This window comes from Piliocolobus tephrosceles, chromosome X, assembly GCF_002776525.5.
Source record: "Piliocolobus tephrosceles isolate RC106 chromosome X, ASM277652v3, whole genome shotgun sequence".
In the NCBI taxonomy this organism is placed as follows: Eukaryota; Metazoa; Chordata; class Mammalia; order Primates; family Cercopithecidae; genus Piliocolobus; species Piliocolobus tephrosceles.
The window spans coordinates 88,999,857-89,022,291 of record NC_045455.1 but is presented as its reverse complement, the minus strand read 5'-3'; positions in this window follow the sequence as shown (position 1 = coordinate 89,022,291).

Sequence of the window (22,435 nt, the reverse complement as noted above, 5' to 3'; positions counted from 1 at the left end):
CCAGGGCAAGTAGCTCATCTTCCCTGAGCCTCCATTTCTTCTCTCTAAAGAGAGAATAAAAGTACCTCCCTCGCAAGGTTTTAGTGAGGACCTGAGATCAATCTATGCAAGGGAGTCTTGCAACCGCCGTTATTAACTGCAGGAGTCAGTAACGGGATAGGAGAGATTTGCCAAGATCCACAAGTGTTTTCTGACACAGAGGGAAGGTTTTCATGCTATCAGTTGCGTATTCTGCAACATTTATTATGCTGCATCACCATGTCTGAAGGGCTGTGAGTATCAAGGTTGCAAAGCCCGGGCACTTCCCTAGAAGGCTCCACAGGCAGGTAGAGGATCCTGGGATGGACAGATCATGCCTGCACTCTGGCCTCTCCCCCAGAGTCCAGCAGCGTCTGGAGAGACGGGAGGAGGAAAACTACAAATAGCTAAGCAAATCAATAAACAAAGCACCCACTGAAGGATGGCTTTAATGAAATGAGCCTGCTTGGCCACCAGACACTCAAGTCAAACAGTTAATGTAATTTCCTTTATCCACCACCTTCCCTAAGATCTAAAGTGTTTCTTGAGTCCCTTCAGAAAACTTCCCATGCCTCGCAGGACTGCCGCTTACAACCTAGGTGCGTGTAGACAGTCCTCTCTGAGGTCTTGTGGAACATCTGACTCCAGGATGGTGGGCTTTCTGAGAACCCTTCTACCTGGCCCTGATAGGTATCGCTGTGCTGAAGTTGGCTGGGTAGGGCCTGAGCAGAACTTGCCTGCTACCAATATAGATGCAAACAGCTCAGGTTTATAGTCCTGCGAGTGTGGCAGATGTGATTTTCCAGACTTGGAAACCTCCCACAGTCTAGCTCTTCAGAGCAAGATTCATGTTATCTGTATTTCTACAGGACATGCCAGTGCAATCATCCTCTTAGGCCCGGGCGAGAGGGGCCGTGCTGCAGTGGGTCCTGCAAGTCACAGACAGACACTATATAAACTCAGTAAGGAACACAGCATCTGTGCCCCTCTAACCCCAGCGTTCTGTGCTGGCTGAGCTTGCCCTAACCCTAAACATCTGCTCTCAAGACTAACACCATTCTGGGCCCAGGGAGATACTTCTCCACTCTCTTGCCTTATGGCCACAGATAAAAAGCTGCTGTGTCTCACCGACACAAACATCTGTGACATCACAGAAGGTCACCCCTTCAGATACAGGCAGGATATGAGCTGTGGAAGCTTTGAGGTAATACTAATTATTTAACTTGATAAATCCTCCCTCTTGGCATAAATGCAATTGATTCTTGCATAGCTGATCTCATTTTCCCTTTCCTCCCTCTCATCTCCAATCCCTGGTTCTAGGGCATGTGCTGGCTAGCAGCAGTTCATGGTAGAGGCTGGGCTCAGGCTCTCTTAGTACTCACAAATTGGTAAATAAATGTGTAGGCTGAAACTTAACAAGTACAAGACAATAACAATGACACTAGACCCTTGGCAACTAGATGGGTGCCAAATTCCAGAACTGTAAAATAGTTTTAATTTTATAAAAATATTTAATAAGGCCGCGTGTGGTGGCTCAAGGCCTGTAGTCCCAGCACTTTGGGAGGCCAAGGCAGATGGATCACCTGAGGTCAGGAGTTCGAGACCAGCCTGGCCAACACAGTGCAACAGTCTCTACCAAAATTACAAAAATTAGCCGGGTGTGATGGCGTATGCCTGTAGTCCCAGCTACTCGGGAGGCTGAGGCAGGAGAATCGCTTGAACTCGGGAAGCAGAGGCTGGGGTGAGCCGAGATCACGCCATTGCACTCTAGCCTGGGCAAGACAGAGCGAGACTCTGTCTCAAACAAACGAAAAATATTTAATAAGATGTAATCACTTTTTCAAAAAATGTGAATAAACATGGCAGCTTTATTTAAATAAATTTGAGTTACACTTCGGACAATTCATAGTTTTTAAATTTTCATAGATGATTTTGTATATTTTAAGCCAAAAATAACTTTTGAAAATACACACTCATTTTAATTTGCATTTCTGATAAAAATATTTTCAAGTTTTGTGCACTTTAAATACAATTCTCTGTGTTTTCAATCCTTTGAATCATTGAGCTTGAGTGCAGTTCAGGTTGTGACAGGATAGGATGTGAAAAATGGAGCTCAAAAAAGAGAAAAAGGTGAAAAAAGGCAAATAGAAAATCTTCGAGGGGACAGTCTGCTTACATTTTTAAACACTTGAGAGGCTGAAATTTAGCACAGTCTGGTGAGCATAATCCACTTAAAATTTACAGACAGGATGTAACCAATTTTTTAATGGAGATTTAATGACTAATCAGCAAGAAAACTATCCTAATAAAATCAGCAATTTGAACAGGTCAAATTTGTTCTAATAAAATCAGCAAATTGAACAGGTCAAATACAGAAACTCCGTATTTGTTACTGTCTAAGGATTTAGTTACTAATCAGAACAATGAGAATGTAAGTGGGCCTTTGATTCTGCTTGGTTCGGGCCCGTGAGTGCTCGGGGAGTCCCGGACTTTCTGGGTTCTCATCAGCAAACCGGCCCTGCTGGGGACGGTGGGCATAGATTCCCATCCTCTGAACCAGAAACTCTGCCACCAGGCCCCCTGCCACCAGGCCCCAGGGCCACCACTCACTGCATCAGAGCCTTTCTTCTGGAAAATTTCAATTCAAGACAGGCAGAGGCAGAGTCGGTTGGCCAATAGCATATTCTGGTAAGGACAAGGCCTCATACATAATCTCAACGTTTCTAGCACAGCAACAGCAAGAAAATAGGCTTTCATAATGCTTTTAGATTTTAATTGAAAATCGTCAACAAGTTTGCACTCCCCTGTGCAGGAGGATTTTGTTTGTTTGTTTGTTTTGTTTTAGACAAATTCTCACTGTCACCCAGCCTGGAGTGCAGTGGCATGATTGTGGCTCACCACAGCCTTGACCTCCCAGGCTCAAGCGATCTTCCCACCTTGGCCTCCCAGGTAGCTGGGACCACAGGTGCACACAGCCACCACACCTGGCTATTTTTTTAATATTTTGTAGAGACAGAGGTGTCTCTTTATGTTGCTCAGGTTGGTCTCGAACTCCTGCGCTCAAGCAATCCTCCTGCCTCAGCCTCCCAAAGGGCTGAGATAGGTTATCTATTCTTTAAACAAATATATATTGAGTATCAGCATTGTGGCAGGCATCAAGAAGAACTAGGAGTGAGGTAGGGACCCTGACCCTGTGGAGAAGGCAGATGTGATTCAAAGAAACGCTCAAGGCAGCCTGCAAGGAAACATTATCACTTATCACAGAGAGGCATGTGTCTCAAAGAGAACTGGTTGAAAGAAGGAATAGCCCCATGGTCCTCTGCTCCCTGCCTACCTGTGGCCTTCTTGAGAGTTCTCTCCCTGGCTGCTCCTAATCACGGTGTCCCTCCCTGTCTGCCTTCTTCTCTTCCTCCCTTTCGTAAGTAACCAGCCCCTGTGGGTTTGTGTGGGATAAAACCTGGGAGTCTTATTAGCGAGAGGCAGTATTCAAATGAACGGAAATTCAGAGAAGGGAGGCTGCATTACTGAAGCACAGGGCTTTTTTTTAAGTCGTGATGAATGTCCTCATCCTCAGAGAAATAAGCTTGTGCTGGAGTTGGAGAGCTGGCTGCCTGAGGCATCTGGGATGTAAATGTGGTTTCCCCAGATTCAGTTGGTGGTGTTAAAAAAGAAAAAACACAGGCTTGTGAGAGGGCCCAGAATTAGAAAAAAATAAGAAGCTGGAGCTGTAGATGAGTGGAAGTCTCACTGATTCCTATAGAAATAGAGCATTTAAAATTAACTTGGTTTAAAAATAATCAGGAATATGGAGTTGATTTACTATCTATGTTTCCCATTGCTTGATTCAATTTCTGTGTTGAGAAATCCATCATGTATTCAGGTTCCAAAGACTCAATTCTAGCTCTGCGCTTCAGTAACCATGGCTATGGCCTCTTCTCAGGAGTTCACACATCTGCAGGCTAGACCGCTACGGTTGCCTATTTGACCTCCTCGGCCAGCTGGGGCTTTGACCTCGACCCTGCATGTTGTTTGTGCCTGTCTGGGCAAAATTTTTAGATTCCTCCTGTATTAGTCTGTTTTCACGCTGCTGATAACAACATACCCAACCTGGGTAATTTATAAAGAAAAGAGGTTTAACGTGGCTGGGTGCGTTGGCTCACGCCTATAATCCCAGCACTTTGATTGCCGAGGTGGTCGGATCTCCTGAGGTCAGGAGTTTGAGACCAGCCTGACCAACATGGTGAAACCCCATCTCTACTTAAAAAAAAAAAAAATTAGCCAGGCACGGTGGTATACACTTGTGGTTCCAGCTACTCGGGATGCTGAGGCAAGAGAATTGCTTGAACCCAGGAGACGGAGGTTGTAGATTGCAGTGAGCCGAGATCGCGCCACTGCACTCCAGCCTGGGCGGCAGAGCAAGACTCCACCTCAAATAAATAAATAAATAAATAAAATGTATAAATAAAGAGGTTTAATGGACTCACAGTTCCACATGGCTGGGGGGCCTCACAATCATGGCAGAAGGCGAAGGAGGAGCAAAGGCATGTCTTACGTGGCAGCAGGGAAGAGAAAACTTGTGCAGGGGAACTCCTCTTTATAAGACCATCAGACATCATGAGACTTTTTCAGCATGAGACCTGCCTTTATGATTCAATTACCTCCCACTTGCGTTCCTCCCATGACACATGGGAATTGCGGGAGCATCAATTCAAGATGAGATTTGGGTGGGGACACAGCCAAATCTTATCACCTCCTTCAGAGAAGATCTTGCACATTCCTAGAGTAGTCCAGTGACTTTGAGACCTTTTTATTTTATTGGTCTGTTTCCCCAAGGCTCACTGTTACAGCCACATACAAGAGCACAGGCCCGTGTCTTGATAATTCAGAAATAAGCAAGTCAATCTTTTTAAAAAGTTAAAAGCATGAATGAAAGCACAGAGTCTCAATTGAGAAGGCTGATGACTTTCTGGTAATCATGTCTTGTGTTCATTAAGTAATATCATGGCGGCCGGGCGCAGTGGCTCAAGCCTGTAATCCCAGCACTTTGGGAGGCCGAGACGGGCGGATCACGAGGTCAGGAGATCGAGACCATCCTGGCTAACCCAGTGAAACCCCGTCTCTACTAAAAAATACAAAAAAAAACTAGCTGGGCGAGGTGGTGGGCGCCTGTAGTCCCAGCTACTGGGGAGGCTGAGGCAGGAGAATGGCGGGAACCCGGGAGGCGGAGCTTGCAGTGAGCCAAGATCTGGCCACTGCACTCCAGCCTGGGCGACAGAGCGAGACTCCGTCTCAAAAAAAAAAAAAAAAAAAGTAATATCATGGCCATAAATTTGTTCTGAGACAAACGAGGTGCAGGAAATATTACACTCCTTCATTCTTCTCAGTCATTTCATACCTGACCTGGCCCACAACCAGTGGGGTGGTGGTCAATCACCTCTCCACTTTGAGAGTGACCTATCCCTTGAACAAGAGGCTCTGGGGGTTCCACTGTCCTTCAGGGAAGTCTCTGCCCCTGTTCCATTCCCCTAGCTCATGACCTCAGGATCCTTGTGGGGTCAAGAGTTGTGCAGCCTTTGTGCCAGTCACTCCCCACAGCATTACACTGCATATGCTTTAACATCATGCTGAGTGAAATGTGCAAGTCACAAAAAGACAAACATTATATGATTACACTGCATCACGATCCCATCACCCAAGGCAGTTCCTGCAAGTGGGTGCAGGCCCTGCTGCTCTTCATCTTCCCCAGCTTGGGAAATCCTACTGCCCCATGGACGGGTGCACCTCCCTGCCCACACACAGAGCCTCCCTCCTCTGGGGTAACCCAGCCCTGGGTATTATAAAGTTAAACTTTTAAACACAAAGGCCCCATATCCACATGCAAAAGAATGAAGTTGGACCTCTACCTCACATCATAAACAAAAGTTAACTCAAAATGGATCAGTGACTTCAGTGTAAGGACTAAGCCTATGAAACTCTTAGGAGAAGACATAGTGTAAATCTTCAGGACTTTGGATTTAAGAATAGATTCTCAAATAGGACACTAAAAGCTTGAGAAACAAAATAAAAAACAGATAAATTGGGCTTTATCAAAATTAGAAATATTTGTATATCAAAGGACAGTCTCAGGAAAGTGGAAAGACAAATTATAGAATGGGAAAAACATTTGCAAATCATGTATCTTGTAAGAATCTAGTATCCAGAATATATAAATAATTCTTACACTCACCAGCAAAAAGGCAAACAACCCAACTTAAAAATGGGCAAAGGACTTGAATGGACATTTCCCCAAAGAAGATATGCAAATGGCCAGAGAGCACATACAAAGATGCTAAACATTATTAGTCACCAGAGAAATGCAAATCAAAACTACACAAGATACCACTTCACAACCATTAGGATGGCTATAATCGTTAAAAACAAACAAACAAACAAACAAAAACAAGGCCGGGCACAGTGGTTCACGCCTGTAATCCCAGAACTTTGGGAGGCCGAGGTAGGTGGATCACGAGGTCAAGAGATCAAGACCATCCTGGCCAACATGGTGAAACCCTGTCTCTACTAAAAATACAAAAATTAGCTGGGCGTGGTGATGCGTGCCTGTGATCCCAGCTACTCGGGAGACTGAGGCCGGGGAATCACTTGAACCCGGGAGACGGAGGTTGCAGTGAGCCAAGATCACGTCACTGCACTTCCAGCCTCGCAATAGAGCGAGACTCCATCTCAAAAACCGAACAAAACAAAACAAAACAAAAATAAGTATTGACAAGAATGTAGAGAAACTGGAACCCTTGTGCATTGCTGGTCAGGAATGTAAAATAGTGCAGCTATTACAAAAAACAATATGGCAATTATGCAACAAAATTAAACAGAGAATTGATTGGCTGGGCGAGATGGCTCACATCTCTAACCCCAGCACTTTGGGAGGCCGAGGCGGGCGTATCACTTGAGGTCAGGAGTTCGAGACCAGCCTGGGCAACATGGTGAAGCCTCATCTCTACTAAAAATACAAAAATTAGCTGGGCGTGGTGGTGGGCTCCTATAATCCCAGCTACTCAGGAGGCTGAGGCAGGAGAATAGCTTGAACCCAGGAGGCGGAGGTTGCAGTGAGCCGAGATCACGCCACTGCGCTCCAGCCTGGGTGACAGAGTGAGACTCCGTCTCAAAACAAAAAAAAAAAAAAAATGGGAAGTCCTGCACAGCTACATCCCAGATGAACTTTGAGGACATTATACTAAGTTAAATATGTAAGTCACAAAAAGACAAACATTATATGATTATATTTTTATGAGATAGTAGCCAAATTCATAGAGACAGAAAGTGGAATGGTGGTTGCCAGAGCCTGTGGGGGGCGGGTAATGGGGGGGTGACTGCTTAATAGGTACAGAGTTCTCTTTCCGGGGTGATGAAATGGTTTGGGATTTGATAGAAGTGTTTGTTGCACAGCATCATGACTGTAGTAAATGTCATAGAATCGTCACTTTGAAATGGTTAATTCCATCTTACATAAATTTCACCTCAATTAAAAAAAAAAAAAAAAGACTTGTTAATTATCCTTTGGTCCTTGCTTCCAGAGTATGTATTCTTTTTTTTTTTTTTTTTTTTTTTTGAAATGGAGTCTCGCTTGCTCTCTCACACAGGCTGGAGTGCAGTGGCGCGATCTTGGCTCACTGCAACCTTTGCCTCCCTGGTTCAAACAATTCTCCTGCCTCAGTCTCCCAAATAGTTGGGATTATAGGCATGTGCCGCCATGCCTGGCTAATTTTTGTATTTTTAATAGAGACAGGGTTTCACCATGTTGGCCAGGCTGGTCTTGAACTCCTGACCTCAGGTGATCCACCCTCCTTGGCCTCCCAAAGTGCTCAGATCACAGGCGTGAACCACCACACCCAGCCCAGGCTACATATTCTTTAGTAATCTTGTTTTGGGGGTTTTAGGGGAATAATAGGAAGCAAAACCTGGTTCATTTCCCAGTGTTGTTGTTGTTGTTGTTTTTCTCTCTCTCTATTCCTCAAATTTTAGAAAGTGCTCTTGTATATATTACTGCCTTTGAACTTCATAACAATCCTGGAGGTAGATAAGGCAGCTGTCATCAACCTCATTCAACATATGAAGAAACTGAGGCTCAGAGACACTCACTGATCTCCCCACGGTCATGCAGACAGCAAGTCAAAAATATTCAGACCCCTGTTCTAACAACATCCACTATCAGATCACCCTGGAGATCAGGAGGAGGGTTCAAGCTGTCTTATCACCATAGATACTTGGGACCACCAAGGATGAGGCTGGGGGCAATTTCCATCACATTGTTTCTGAGCCTTGTGAAAACTTTATGACTATTTTAGCTAAACTCAGAATGTGTACTGAGTGAGGCTGAACCCGCCCAGACTCCCTCCCCACCCCATCACCCCACCGCTTCAATCATCAGCCCTCAGAGAGGAGCTCTGCTCTGCATTTCAAGGGGTCTGCAGGTAAGAGGAGCAAACAGGCTTAAAGCCTGATCTCACCAGGTAGAGAGTCCTCCTTGTCTTGTCTCCTCTTACCTTGGTCAGGGAGACCTGGGTTGGAAAGCTTCTGCCCGACAGGAGGGTGTTCTCAGCCCTGGGGGACCAAGCGGGACCAGGAAGGGTTCAGAAGGAAATAATCTTTGGGGCTGACTTGGCTCAGCCTTGGCTCACGTTTCAAGGGGAAGAGGTAAAAGTTTCTACCTTGCACCGTGCAACCATCCAAGAGAGGTCAGCAGATGAAAATTCTGGGCAAGTAGCAGAATTCAAGATATTTTGTTTCTCCTGCAGGCAGATGGTGGAGGGTGTGTTTAGATCTAGATAAGAATTGGAGGAGGATCTATTAGGTGGGATCACGAAGCACTGACATTGGGATGCCCTCAACGTGGCCTAGACCTTGTGGATTTGGGGCTGGGATGCCCTCAGGAGCTCAGCCTCAGGAATGGGGTCACCAAGTGACGGAGTATTACCATCATCAAAGCAAATGCACCAGCACACAGTGGGGCTGGGGAGGGGAGATGGCAGGGCATGCCAGCCTCTTGGGATGTGGAATTGGGGGGGGAGATGGGGGGCCTGCTGTAGGGTCACATTCAAGCCCAGTGTTGAGGAGTTGGAAGATGGTGATAAGCAAGCTTGCTGAGGGGTAGGTGAATAATAAGCCTTGCGGCTGAATGGAGGCTGGACCGGGGCCCGTGTGTCCCATTCCTTCTCCCTGGGAAGTAGACTCTGTCATCTCCTTCTGCAAATGAATCAATGAATGAAGAAGTCAAACCCAGGAGCCCGTGTTGTGGGGCAAACTGGCCCACAAACAATCCCAAAGGAAGGCGATAGTGTTATTTTTCTTCTGCCTTTTATAGCATTTTCTCTTAGGTTTATTATGGTGGTGGGGATACAGCCAAAAGTCTTGAAAATACTAAAACACAGGGTCATATTTTTAAAGTCAAGCCTTTTTAGACCTTGGGAAGCAGGGAAGCAAAGATAAAAGGCAGCAGGGTGAAGAAGGCTATAACAACTGTCATTAACATAAATAGTGGTCATCAAGGCTATAATATTCCTACCACTGACAATAAGAAGATAATACTGAGGGCAGCCTTGGGACATCTAGGAGTCTGGGATTGCCTCCTAGGTATTATCAGGATTGAGCCATGAAATCAAGGGATCCTGACCAAGGCTTCCGGGGAGGGGTGAGTGTGGGCAGGCCTGGAGGAAAGATGTAAAAGAGAAAGCAGGGAAACAAGTGGCCAACACTGCTCTTCCCCTGGCAATTTCTGACCTGGACTTTTTCTTCTCCAAGCCTGAACCAGTGATTGCTTGGGTGAGAGGGCAGGAGCCTTTCCACAGCCCTGATCATACCTAAATGTCTTCAATGCCAGAACACACCTTCAACATCCCACCCTAGTGCTAGAGAATGTGATTGGGGGACGTTGGCAACAGACAGCCTCAGTGCAGCAACCTCACTTCCATCCATCCATGTGACTCTCCTGATTTGCCCTGGGGAACTCTGGAACACTTTTTGGAGGGTCTCCCGAGATCCATATTAGATGCTCAATAAAGATCAACAAATGATCTATCAATGTGGATGGGAAATTAGTGCATCACCTTCGTATCCCTCTCAGAAGGTCACAGGATAAACCTGCGTTTGCCATGGGCCCCTCAGGCCACGGGCCCTGGACCACTGCAGGGCCTTCTGTGTGCTTAGGATGTACTCAGGAGGCCAGACCTGAGCTCCATCCAATTTAGACTTGAATTTTTTTCCCCGTGAGAGGAGCATCAGTACACAAGGTATTGCTTCCATTGGGACAAAAATCTGGCAGTGAGAGAGCCCAAGATGCTCCCCATTCCCCCCCACAGTCTTTAAAGTCAGATGGACCCTGGGTGTATGTAAATCTTTTTAGTTCTAAGTCCTTGAGCAACTTACTCAAGCTCAGTCCTATTGTCTGTAGACCGGAAATAAAAATATTTATCTCAAGGGGTCATTGTGAGAATTCGATGAAAATGTGAAAAGTGCTTTGCACAGTGTCTAGCACAGGGTAAATATTCAATAACTGTATTTTTTTATTTATAATACAGTGTGATGAGTAGGAATCAATTTGTTTGCCTTAGAATATTATACTAATTTAATTTTAATTTCAATTTTGGTAGTTTTATAGCTATACTCATGATGTATCAGGATTTTAGCAGAGTTCTGACAAAAATCATCCTTACTCCACAAGCAACCGTCCTTATGTTTGCGGTGGGAATTCTAGATGGCGATTAGTTGTCTCAGGGAGGAAGAGTGGGGAAGCAATTAAGACCAAGTACAGAGGGGGCTTTGTTTATATCTTCAATGTATTATTATTTAAATAATCCCGAGGAAATATGGCAACATGTTTAGGTGGAGAATGCTCACTTCCCACCAGTGGCTTGTTTTTCTTTCAACAATGACTTTTCCCTTGGAAATTCTTTAACAGCCTGCAGCCCGCCTAAATCACTCTCAGTTGAAACTGCTCCCTGAACAGTGCTGAATCTTTTGTGATGGATCATCACAGTTTGAACCATGTTTTAAAATTGGAAATGAGGGTGGTTCCATGCATAACATCGTAGAGCCAGCAGTAGAACTGAGATTGGAAGCTAAAAGCGGCACGAAGTGTGACATTTTACAGCACATCTTGTTGGTTCCTTGCAGGAAAATTCCATTTCCAAGACTCACACTAAGAGCCACAGACACCAGAGTGAAAGCCCAAGCCCTGATTTGCCAGAGCCAGTTGAGATGTAGAATATTACCTTCTCCAAATCATTGGGAGCGCAGTCTTTCCTCGAATGCAACCAAGATTTTCAAGAAACCACTTTTTATAATTTGACTCTGACATTGTAAAATGGTTATTTTTAAAGTAAAATCAATTTTTAGTGAGTATTTGTGTTGCCAGACACATCAGATTGTTTCTTGGTTTTAGTTTCTTCTTCTTTTTAGTGTATACAATGCAGGTTAAATAGATCTAAAGTATGTGAAATATGATGCTCACTAGCTATTACAAAATCCAAGTATTATTTTATTATAGAGTGAAAAGGTAAGTTAAAAATCTAGTTAATGCCTGGCCTGATTTGATATGCTGAGATAATCCTTTTTTTTTTTTTTTTTTTGGCAAAGGGGTTGAATATTAGAGGAAATGAGCTTTATGTAATGCCTTTGGGGTAGAGGGCACTTACTGTATAGATAACTGTAACAGCTCACTACTGCTGTGTAACAAGCAACCCCAAAACTCAGTGGCTTAAAAAACACAAACATTTATTCTTATTCATGAGTCTGCAAGTCAGCTGGGCAGTTCTGGTGATCTAAGCCAAACTTTGTTGACCTTGGCTGGGCTCCCCCAGGCTTCTTCAGTTGGCAGGCAGGTGGGATGGGGCAGGCCAGTTGGTCTAGGATGAGCTCACTTGCATGACGGTAATTGCTTGGCTGCTGGCTGGGGCACTGGGATATAAATGTGTCCTGAGTATTTCCACCCAGCAGGTTGTCCTGGGCTTGTTATTGCAGCTAGGCAAGGGTCTAAGAAAGAGAAAGAGGACGAGCAAGACCTCTTGAGAGCTAGGCTGGGTGCTAGCACACCAATTCTGCCCCTTTCTGGTGGCCACCAGGTCTATGAAAAGAGCACAGATACAAGGAAGGAACAATTGCGTCCACTTTGGCAATCAGTTGCACCACAGGAACCATGCCTTGAGGGAGAATGTTTTGACTTGTTCTTCTTTATTTCTGGGAAAGTCTTTTCTAAACGACCTTCTGATTTCTCTTCTGGTTACATACCACAGCATATGAAGTTGGGATCTCACCAGTCACAGGGTGCTGAATCCCCTCACCTCCAAACATAGTTTTAGTAGAATTGTACTTACAAATGGAAAATGTTACAAAAAATCTCCTGGAAGTGGATTGATTGCTTCCAAGCAAACACATGCTCTATTGTTTTAACCTCCAACTCTAAAACTGTTTAGTTTTTGATCACTGCTCAAAATCAGGTATCATGGGGAACAGTACCCACTGAAATGCTTTCATCTAGTAAAATTTGAGGTTGAATGAATTTCACTAATCCATTCTCATGAGGAGATTTTAAAGTGAAATTGGAGGAAACCAAGGTATTTGTATGTGTGGGCACGCACACATTGAGGGAGGGAGTAGAGGGTGTGTGCACATGGATACATGTGTGTTGCAGGGGGTTGGATCAGGAATCACCACCAGGGTCAAGAGAAACGTCACACAACAGGGCTATGGGAAGACTGCTGAGGACAAATACAACTTGCTTTGCAATTTTGCTCCTCATTCTGGTCCCTGTCCTCAGAGTTAAGAGGACAGATTTTGAAGTTACACAGGCTTGTGTTAAAGCCCAGACTGGGGGTAAGATCCCAAACTTTCTGAACCTTAGCTTTCTTATTTCTAAAATGAAGATGAAATGTTTGCCCCATTGTTGTGAGAGTGAGTGAGCTGTTGTACACAAAGCACTAGCATGCTCCCTGGCACAACGTGCATACTCAGCAAGTGGATATTATCATAAGTCTTTCAACCTTTTAAAGATTTAACTGCTCCCATGATCTAGTCTAGGCAGACCTGGGAAATGACAAAGGCAGTAACGAACAATGGAGCAGGCCAGGCGCGGTGCTCACGCCTGGAATCCCAGCACTTTGGGAGGCCAAGGCGGGCGGATCACGAGGTCAGGAGATCGAGACCATCCTGGCTAACACGGTGAAACCCCGTCTCTACCAAAAATATAAAAAAATAGCCAGTGGTGGTGGCAGGCGCCTGTAGTCCCAGCTACTCGGGAGGCTGAGGCAGGAGAATGGCATGAACCTGGGAAGCAGAGCTTGCAGTGAGCCGAGATCGCGCCACTGCACTCCAGCCTGGGCGACAGAGCGAGACCCCGTCTTAAAAAAAAAAAAAAAGAAGAACAATAATGGAGCGAAAGCTGGAGAGAGAACTCTCCTTCATCCTTCGCTGCATCCATCCTCTCCCTTGCCTTGTAGACGAAGGTACCTTGGCGTGATCCTGAATGGAGTGGGACTCATGTTCTGTTTATGCTGTGACTGGCAAAGGGTGGGTTGTGGGTATGCTAGATAAGAAAGATACTTCACTCTGGTCCTTGGACTAGCCCTTCAGAAAGGATGGAGAACAGGAATTAAACGTCTCTGCTTGGGGAGATTTCAGACATAAACCCCTGGTGCCTTTCAGGACAATTCTGGGAAGCAGAGATGGATTTATATCTAATGCTGCCCACAGGCTCTGCCTGGTAGATCAGACAGTGCTGCCAACAGGGTGAGTTTTGCCCAGAGGCATGTGGGACATGTGTGCCAAGGCAATGTCCCTCAGTGTTAGTCTGCCCTTGCCTCCTGGCTTGCCGAGAGCCCCCAGCAGAACTCCATTCTTCTATTTCTGAATGTGATCCCTAGTTACAGGCAACAATCCCTGGGAGGGGCCACATTTGGTGCAACAGACACAATTATTGTAAGTAAAGGACAGAATAGCTGCCTGTATTCATTTGTTCTCACACTGCTATAAAGAACTACCTGAGACTGGGTAATTTATGAAGAAAAGAGGTTTCATTGACTCACAGTTCCACAGGCTGTACAGGAAGCATGGCTGGGAGGTCTCAGAAAACTTACAATCATGGTGGAAGCCAAAGGGGAAGCAAGCACGTATTCACATGGCGGCAGGAGAAAGACAGCGAGCAGAAGGGGCAACGCTCCACACTTTTAAATCATCAGATCTTGTGATAACCCACTCATTATCACGAGAACAGCAAAGGGGGAGATCTGTCCCCACCATCCATGACCTCCCACCAGGCCCCACCCCCCCACCAGCCCACAACATTGGGAATTACAATTCAACATGAGATTCGGGTGGGGACACAGAGCCAAACCGTATCACTGCCCCAGAATCACCAGCAATCTGTGGGGCACAGCTTGACAATTACTCAAAAAGTTCATCCCTAAGATTCAGCTGAAAAATGTATGATCCTGTCTGGCAGTGTTGCTGGAGCAGCTTCTGGAGTTAATAGCCCCAGGACTCCCTGAGGGATGTGCTTGATGTCTACCCAGTGCCACACCCTGGCGTCCATACCTTCCAGGTGAACTTTCCTTCTCACAGTGCACTTCCCACTCAGGTCTGGAGCAGTTTCACTTTAGCTGGAAACTGGCACCAGAACTGGTCTAACAGGGGCCAACCACATGCCCTTTCGCAGACAGCAGGGTGGACCCACAGACCAGATGCCAGCATTGTTGTGAGAACAGCCTCCCTCACCTCCTCCATAACACACACCCCTGCCCCACCCGGAACCTTCCACATAGCAGTCCTGGTGGCACTGGGCCTGCCATTGAGCTGGCGCAATGAGAGTTGTGAGCACATGGCAGATTGGGGGTTATTTTTGAACGTCCTTGCTGGGAGGCAGTGGTGACCTTAAAGTAGGTTGTCTCTTTTTCTGGCATTTCAGTTTTATTGTAAAAGCATTTGTTTATAGAAACAGAGAATTCTAAGTGGCAAAAGCACACACATTATGCAAATGACGGATGTTGGCTATTTCTCCTCTCAGCCAAGGGAAACAGAGGGACCAGCTGTGACATGCTCGGGGGGGAGGTGAGCAACCAGTCACCCTGTCTTGAGAAGGACTGTGCTCATGAAACATGCTCCTCCTCCAACCCAGAGGCCTCAGGGGGATCAGGAGATCTCCGAAGATGGGAAGATTCCCTCCCAGTCCCTGCCAGGCAGAAGTGTAGGCTCTACTGCTGGTGTGGCACCATTCACCCTCCCCCAGTGTTTCCCTGCTTGCTGTGTTCCCAGAGAGAGCTGGTGGCATTTCCTGCCCTGCTCTAGCTCAAGCAAATCCACTTTGCTCTGTCCCATCCAGATGGAGATCGTCATGAAGAGTCCAGTGCTACTCAGAGAGCCAAGTATGGTGGATGCCCGAAGGTCTGTAAGGGCTCTGATAAGTCAGATCTCTGAAGAAAAAGAAGAATCATAAAAATATATGAATATAATAATATCCTAATACATTAATTATATAATATATGGTTTAAATGTATTAAATGAAATAATAAATGATACATTAATATTATACTATTATTAATGTATCATTTCAATGAGCAGTTCTGCAAAAATTTACTACATTCCTTATTATGCCAACATTATGTATGTCTGCGATTAGGGGCCCAAAGCCCTCAGCAGCTTACAGTTTAGGGAGAGAGAAAGATGCAAAGCCAAATCACTTCGATAAAATAGCAGTGCAGCGATGGGGGTGGGTAGGACAGATGAGGTTGGCCTGCGAAGAATGGACGGAGAAGTTTCCTATCACCAGCGCTGACTGGAGGTACTGGGCTAGTGAAAAGAGAAGAGACCCTTTAAATAAAGTGGCTAGCACGTGGAGAACCATCTGAAAGAGTAGCCTTGAAGACAGACTTGATGTTTTGGCTCCAGCTGGAAAATCTCTGCTTTAAGGCTCCCACTCGTCAGGCACAGAGGCTCACGCCTGTAATCCCAGCCCTTTGATCACGCCTGTGATCCCAGTTCTACTGTAATCCCAGCAGTAGAACCAAGGTGGGAGGATTACTTGAGCCCAGGAGTTCCAGACCAGCTTGGGCAACATAGCAAGACCTTCAACTCTTGAAAAAAGAAATGTTTTATAATTAACTGGGTGCAGTGGGTTGCACTGGTAGTCCCAGCTACTCAGGAGGCTGAGGCAAGAGAATCACTTGAGCCTGGGAGGTTCAGGCTGCGGTGAGCTACGATCGTGCCACTGCACTCCAGCCTGGGCAATAGAGTGAGACTCTGTCTAAACAAGAAGAAGACGACGACTCCCATTTGAGAACCTGCTTGATTCTCCTGGAAATGTGTGTCCACAGCAGTGTGCCTCGTTCCATGCCAACACTTGGCACATTGCCACTTAGTCACCTATTTACTCACCTCTCTCTCCACTAGGTTCAGGCAGTGTCCTGGCCATCCCACTGAGTCCCCAGTGCATGTCATAGTGTTGGTCACATAGTTATTAATCAATAAATGAGTGAGTGACTAAATGAAATGCCTTAGAGAAGGCTGAGTTGCTTTTCTACTCTGTTTACTAAGAAACTCTGATTTCTTTTAGTTTGATTAGAGTGAAACCCCAGATCACTGCTTCTTGTGTTTCAAACCTACTGCCAGGCTAGAATTTTATTTTTTCAGGGGCAAAATAAGGAACATAGGGATTTAAATTATTTGTAACACGATTATTACAGCTGTCCCCTGAAAGCCACAGATCAGAAAAGCTCACAGTCTTGTTGTGTGGCTGCAAACAGTCCAAATACCCACATCCAACCTTGAGCTTCCTGCAAGCTTGTATGCAGATTTTGTTTTTTTCCAACTATATGAAGGAAGAGGTGACTCTATCAAGGTAATGTAAGAGCCCCATCCCAATTCTTCAGCATCTGAGTTGGAAAAAAATCTGCACAGATGACACATTATGGAGAGTTAGTGAGATTGGATGGTGAAATCCCTGGGAGCACAACAGAGTTTGCTAGAACGATCAGCTCCCACTACCGCACTCTTCTGAGCAAGAATCTGTCCCACCGCTTTCCTATCATCAGCCTTTTTTTCAGACCCAGAGGTCCTGGACCTGCTTTCTGGAGCCACAGACATAAGGAGGTAATAAAACCTGAAATGGAAAACCAACATTTGCAAATATAAAGCGGCATCCTTCCTTATTCTGCCAGAATCATAATGAGCCAGGCACCTGTGCAGAGACCCACTCTCTCATTAAAACATGAGCCAAAGTGTTCTGGAAATGATCCTTTTATTTCTTGCAGAGATTTGTTAAGTGAAATATGATTCCAGCAATGTAATTCACTCAACTCTTATTATTCAAAGATTTCCTGAGCTTGATACCAGATACAACAAGGTTATACTATGAATATAGATATCCAAGATGAAATGCTATGCTCTTCCTTCCCCATAAAGAAAATAGAGTAAATGAGACTTTAAAAAAATTATTTGTATCTATCTATCAATATATATGGCTGCAAACTTCTCTTAAAGAGACAGAATGTAAAGAATTCTCCGGGGACATCCGTTAAACTTGCGAGGAGTGTGATGAGCTGTGTATACTTCTGATCGGGTCTGGGCAAACTAAGAGAAGCCTTATAATAATATCTATTGCTTCTTGCCTTTTTGCCTCACATGAAGAAGAACAAAAGATGACCAATTTTCACCTTTTTCACTTAATTATTTTGGGTTTGCTATTATATATAGAAATTGCTAACAAATATTTTTTCTGCTTTTCTAATATTTAGCTGTATTATTTCTGTTTTGTGGTATGTAGCGTTGAGCAGCTAAAGTTAAATAGAAGTGGTATCAGGAGAACATGGAGACACAGTTCAGTATTTTGAGTCCCTGGATGGAGTTCAGGTCCCATCTCTCAGCCTCCCTAAGTCACATAGCCACTCAGAGCCTCTGACTCCTCCAAAGTGGAGGTGATAATGCCTTCCTTATAGATTTTTCTGAGATGTAGATGCAGTATCTGGCATGCACTAGGGGATGAGTAAATGGCAACTATCACTGTTATCTTCCTGATGATTGTCATATACCTCTCTATTCTGGTGTCCTTTTAACAACCTGTAAGATTTCTCCACTAAGAATACATTGGCTGTTGGGGGTTCTGTGTGAGCCTAACGACTCCTTCTCATTGCCTCTAGATTTCAAACTAATTGAGAACAAGACACAGATCCCAGAGGAAATTAACATACAATATTCACTTAATTGCCGCTCTGGTGATATTGGAGAATGCCATAGGCACCTGCTGCTGTGGGGCATTCCCTTTCTGTCTGCTCTTCCCCTTGCAGTCAGACCTGGGGGACTGCATGTTGAAGAGTGGGGTCCACATACACTCACCCAGACATGGTGGACTTGTCTGGCTCGTACCCCAAGGAGCTTGAGTAATTAAAATTCAGAGAACCAAGCCATGGGGCCAAGTATGAGCAGATATATTTAACACACTGCAATCAACCATGACGGAAACAGAACAAAGGATGTCAGATTCTCACCATGCTCTCCTAAGAACGAGAAAATGGGGAGTGGAAAGGATAACAAACAAACAAAAGTACAAAAGTTTATTCCCCAATTCACCCCTCTGAAACAAGGACTATTAGGACATTTCCATGTTATGGAGAAGGGCAGGACTATGAGGGAAAAGAGAAAGGTTCCCTTTATTGGCTATTGATTGACTTGAGATATTTTTCTCTTTACTTACTTTAGGATGTGGTTCCAAAAGCAGTGAATTTATAAAATTCAGTTCAACACACCTGTATTGAATACTAATTTGCTGTAAGATACCGTGGCGGAGTTCATCGTATTGAATAGTTACTGTATAAAAGACGTTGTGGCATAGCTTCATTTAAATCTGGAAAAGATGATGTTATGCCGAGGTAATCATCACCAGACTTCCCAAACCTTTAATACAGTCCTGCATTCCTTAACAGTGGGAATATATTCTGAGAAATGCATTGTTTTTTTTTTTTTTCTTATTATTATACTTTAAGTTCTAGGGTACATGTGCATAACGTGCAGGTTTGTTACATATGTATACTTGTGCCATGTTGGTGTGCTGTACCCATCAACTCGTCAGCACCCATCAATTCGTCATTTATATCAGGTATAACTCCCAATGCAATCCCTCCCCTCTCCCCCGCCATGATAGGCCCCGATGTGTGATGTTCCCCTTCCCGAGTCCAAGTGATGTCATTGATCAGTTCCCACCTATGAGTGAGAACATGCGGTGTTTGGTTTTCTCTTCTTGTGATAGTTTGCTAAGAATGATGGTTTCCAGCTGCATCCATGTCCCTACAAAGGATGCAAACTCATCCTTTTTTATGGCTGCATAATATTCCATGGTGTATATGTGCCACATTTTCTTAATCCAGTCTGTCACAGATGGACATTTGGGTTGCTTCCAAAACTTTGCTATTGTGAATAGTGCCACAGTAAACATATGTGTGCATGTGTCTTTATAGCAGCATGATGTATAATCCTTTGGGTATATACCCAGTAGTGGGATGGCTGGGTCATATGGTACATCTAGATCTAGATCCTTGAGGAATCGCCATGCTGTTTTCCATAATGGTTGAACTAGTTTACAATCCCACCAACAGTGTAAAAGTGTTCCTATTTCTCCATATCCTCTCTAGCACCTGTTGTTTCCTGACTTTTTAATGATTGCCATTCTAACTGGTGTGAGATGGTATCTCATTGTGGTTTTGATTTGCATTTCTCTGATGGCTAGTGATGATGAGCATTTTTTCATGTGTCTGTTGGCTGTATGAATGTCTTCTTTTGAGAAATGTCTGTTCATATCCTTTGCCCACTTTTTGATGGGGTGGTTTGTTTTTTTCTTGTAAATTTGTTTGAGTTCTTTGTAGATTGAGAAATGCATTATTAAGTGACGTTATCATTGTGCAAACATGGTAAAATGTACTCACACAAACTTAGATGCCATAACCTACTACACACCTAGGCCATTTGGTACAGCCTGTTGTTCCTAGGCTGCACACCTGTATACAGCATGTTGGTGTACTGAATAGTGTAGGCAATTGTAATGCAATGGTGAGTATTTGTGTATCTGAATATACCTAAATATAGAAAAGGTGCATTAACAAATACAGCACAAAACATTAAAAACGTGGTACACTTGTATACGGCACATGCCAGAAATGGAATTTGCTCTGGGCGAATCAGTGAGTGGGTGATGAGTGAATGTGAAGGCCCAGGACATTACTGTACACTTTTATATGACTGGTGGCCCTATAACTTTGTTTATACAGGCATCACTACAAACACTACTGAGAGTCATCAGACTCCCTTTTTGAGTAATGCATTGCACAAAAATACTATAATAGCTATGCAATAGGAATTTTTCAACTTCATTATAATCTCATATGCAGTTTATTGTTGACTGAAATGTTGTTACTTGGCACTTCACTGTATTCTAAAGTGCTCTGTGGGGTTCCCATTTCACTAACGTGACATAAGCCCACTATAGTCCATCCTGTTGTCTGATCACAACAAAAAGCCCTGGATGGAAAAAATACAAAAAATAATACCGAGGCCTCTGTTTCTGGAATGTAAATAAAAGCAGGTGGACTGTGGAGGGGAGTCAAAACTTGGAGAGGACAACCCACGGGTGAGTTTATCTCTCTCTCTTCAGGGCTTTGTCTTAAGGGTGGCCCCTAGTCATTGAGCAATGTGGCAGGGGGTAGCCGTGTAGGCAGCTAAAACTCCCATACAAATGACATCTTTCTGGTCAGAAGAATCAGGAACCAATATCTTTTGAGGGCTGGAGAACAAGGGGAAAATAGCACGAAGAAAGCAAGAAAAAAAGTGGTCCCTGCTCTGATCCTACATGTAACTTCCATCAGTCTCAGCATTACCCCTGAGTGATACTCACAAAAGGTAGACAAAACTTGTGGTTCCAAATGTAACTGAGCTGATTGCCTGCTAAACCAACAACATGAACATCCTCCATAGCATTATACTAGGACTCACTGTCTGTACCACATAACCCATTCACAGTGTCCAGGATACAACCCCAAAGTACCTGACATACACAAGAAAACGTGAGCGATTCTCAAGGAAAGGACAACTAACATGTCAACCCCAAGATGAACCAGGTGTTGCGATTATTAGACAAAGATGTTAAAGCATCTATGGAAACTATACCCCATGAGGTAAAGAAAAATATATACTTGAAATGAATTAAAATACAGGTGTTCTCATCATAGAAATAGAAATTATAAAAAAAGAAACAAGGGGAAAATATTATAATTGAAAAATACAATATATAAAATAAAAATTCACGATGTAGGCTCAATAACGGACTAGAGATGATGAAAGAGAGTCAAGGAAATCTCCAATATGAAAAAGACAGAAAATACTGAAAATAAATGAGCAGAGACCCAGGGTTCTATGAGACAATATCAGAAGGGCTAACAGACATTTTACTGAAGCCTAAGAAACAGAGAAAAGAATGACTGAGACAAAAAATATATATATATACTTGAAAAAATGATGGCCTTAAATGTCCCAAAATTGGTGAAAGACAAATTTACAGATTTAAGAAGCTCAGCAAACTCTAAATAAGATAAACTATTTTAAAATGCTTAGACACATCATAATCAAAATGCCGAAAACCAAATATAAAGAAAAAATTCTTGAAAGCAGGCAGATAAAAATGACACATTATGTACAGAGAACAATAATTCAAATAACTGCTGATCTCTCTTCAAAAACCATAGAGGCCAATGGGATGCCATCTTCAAAATAGTTAAAGAAAAGAACTGCCAACTCAGAATTCTAAATCCAGCAAAAATACCCCTCAGGAATGAAGGCAAAAGAAAAGGATTCTCAGGGCCAGGCACAGTGGCTCACACTTTTAATCCCAGCATTTTGGGAGGCCAAGGCAGGCGGATCTCTGGAGGTCAGGAGTTCGAGAGCAGCCTGGACAACATGGTGAAATCCCATCTCAACTAAAAAATATAAAAATTAGCCAGGTCTGGTGGCCTGCACCTCTAGTCCCAGCTACTTGGGAGGCTAAGGCAGGAGAATTGCTTGAACCCGAAAGGCAGAGGTTGCAGTGAGCTGAAGTTGTGCCACTGCACTCCAGCCTGGGTGATGGAGTGAGACTCTGTCTCCCAAATAAATTAAAAAAAAAAAAGAAAAAGATTCTCAGATGAAAAAAAAGAAAGAAAACTAAGATAATCCATCATCAGCTCTCCTGCTGTAAAAGAATTATTAACAGAAGTTCTTTAGGCCCAAGAGATGATACGAGACAGAGGCTTGAATCTTTGGGAATGAATGAAGAACAACAAAAATGATGACTATCTAAGCAAATATAAAAGACTATTTTCCCCTCTTGAGTTCTTCAAAATATGTATGACTGATGAAA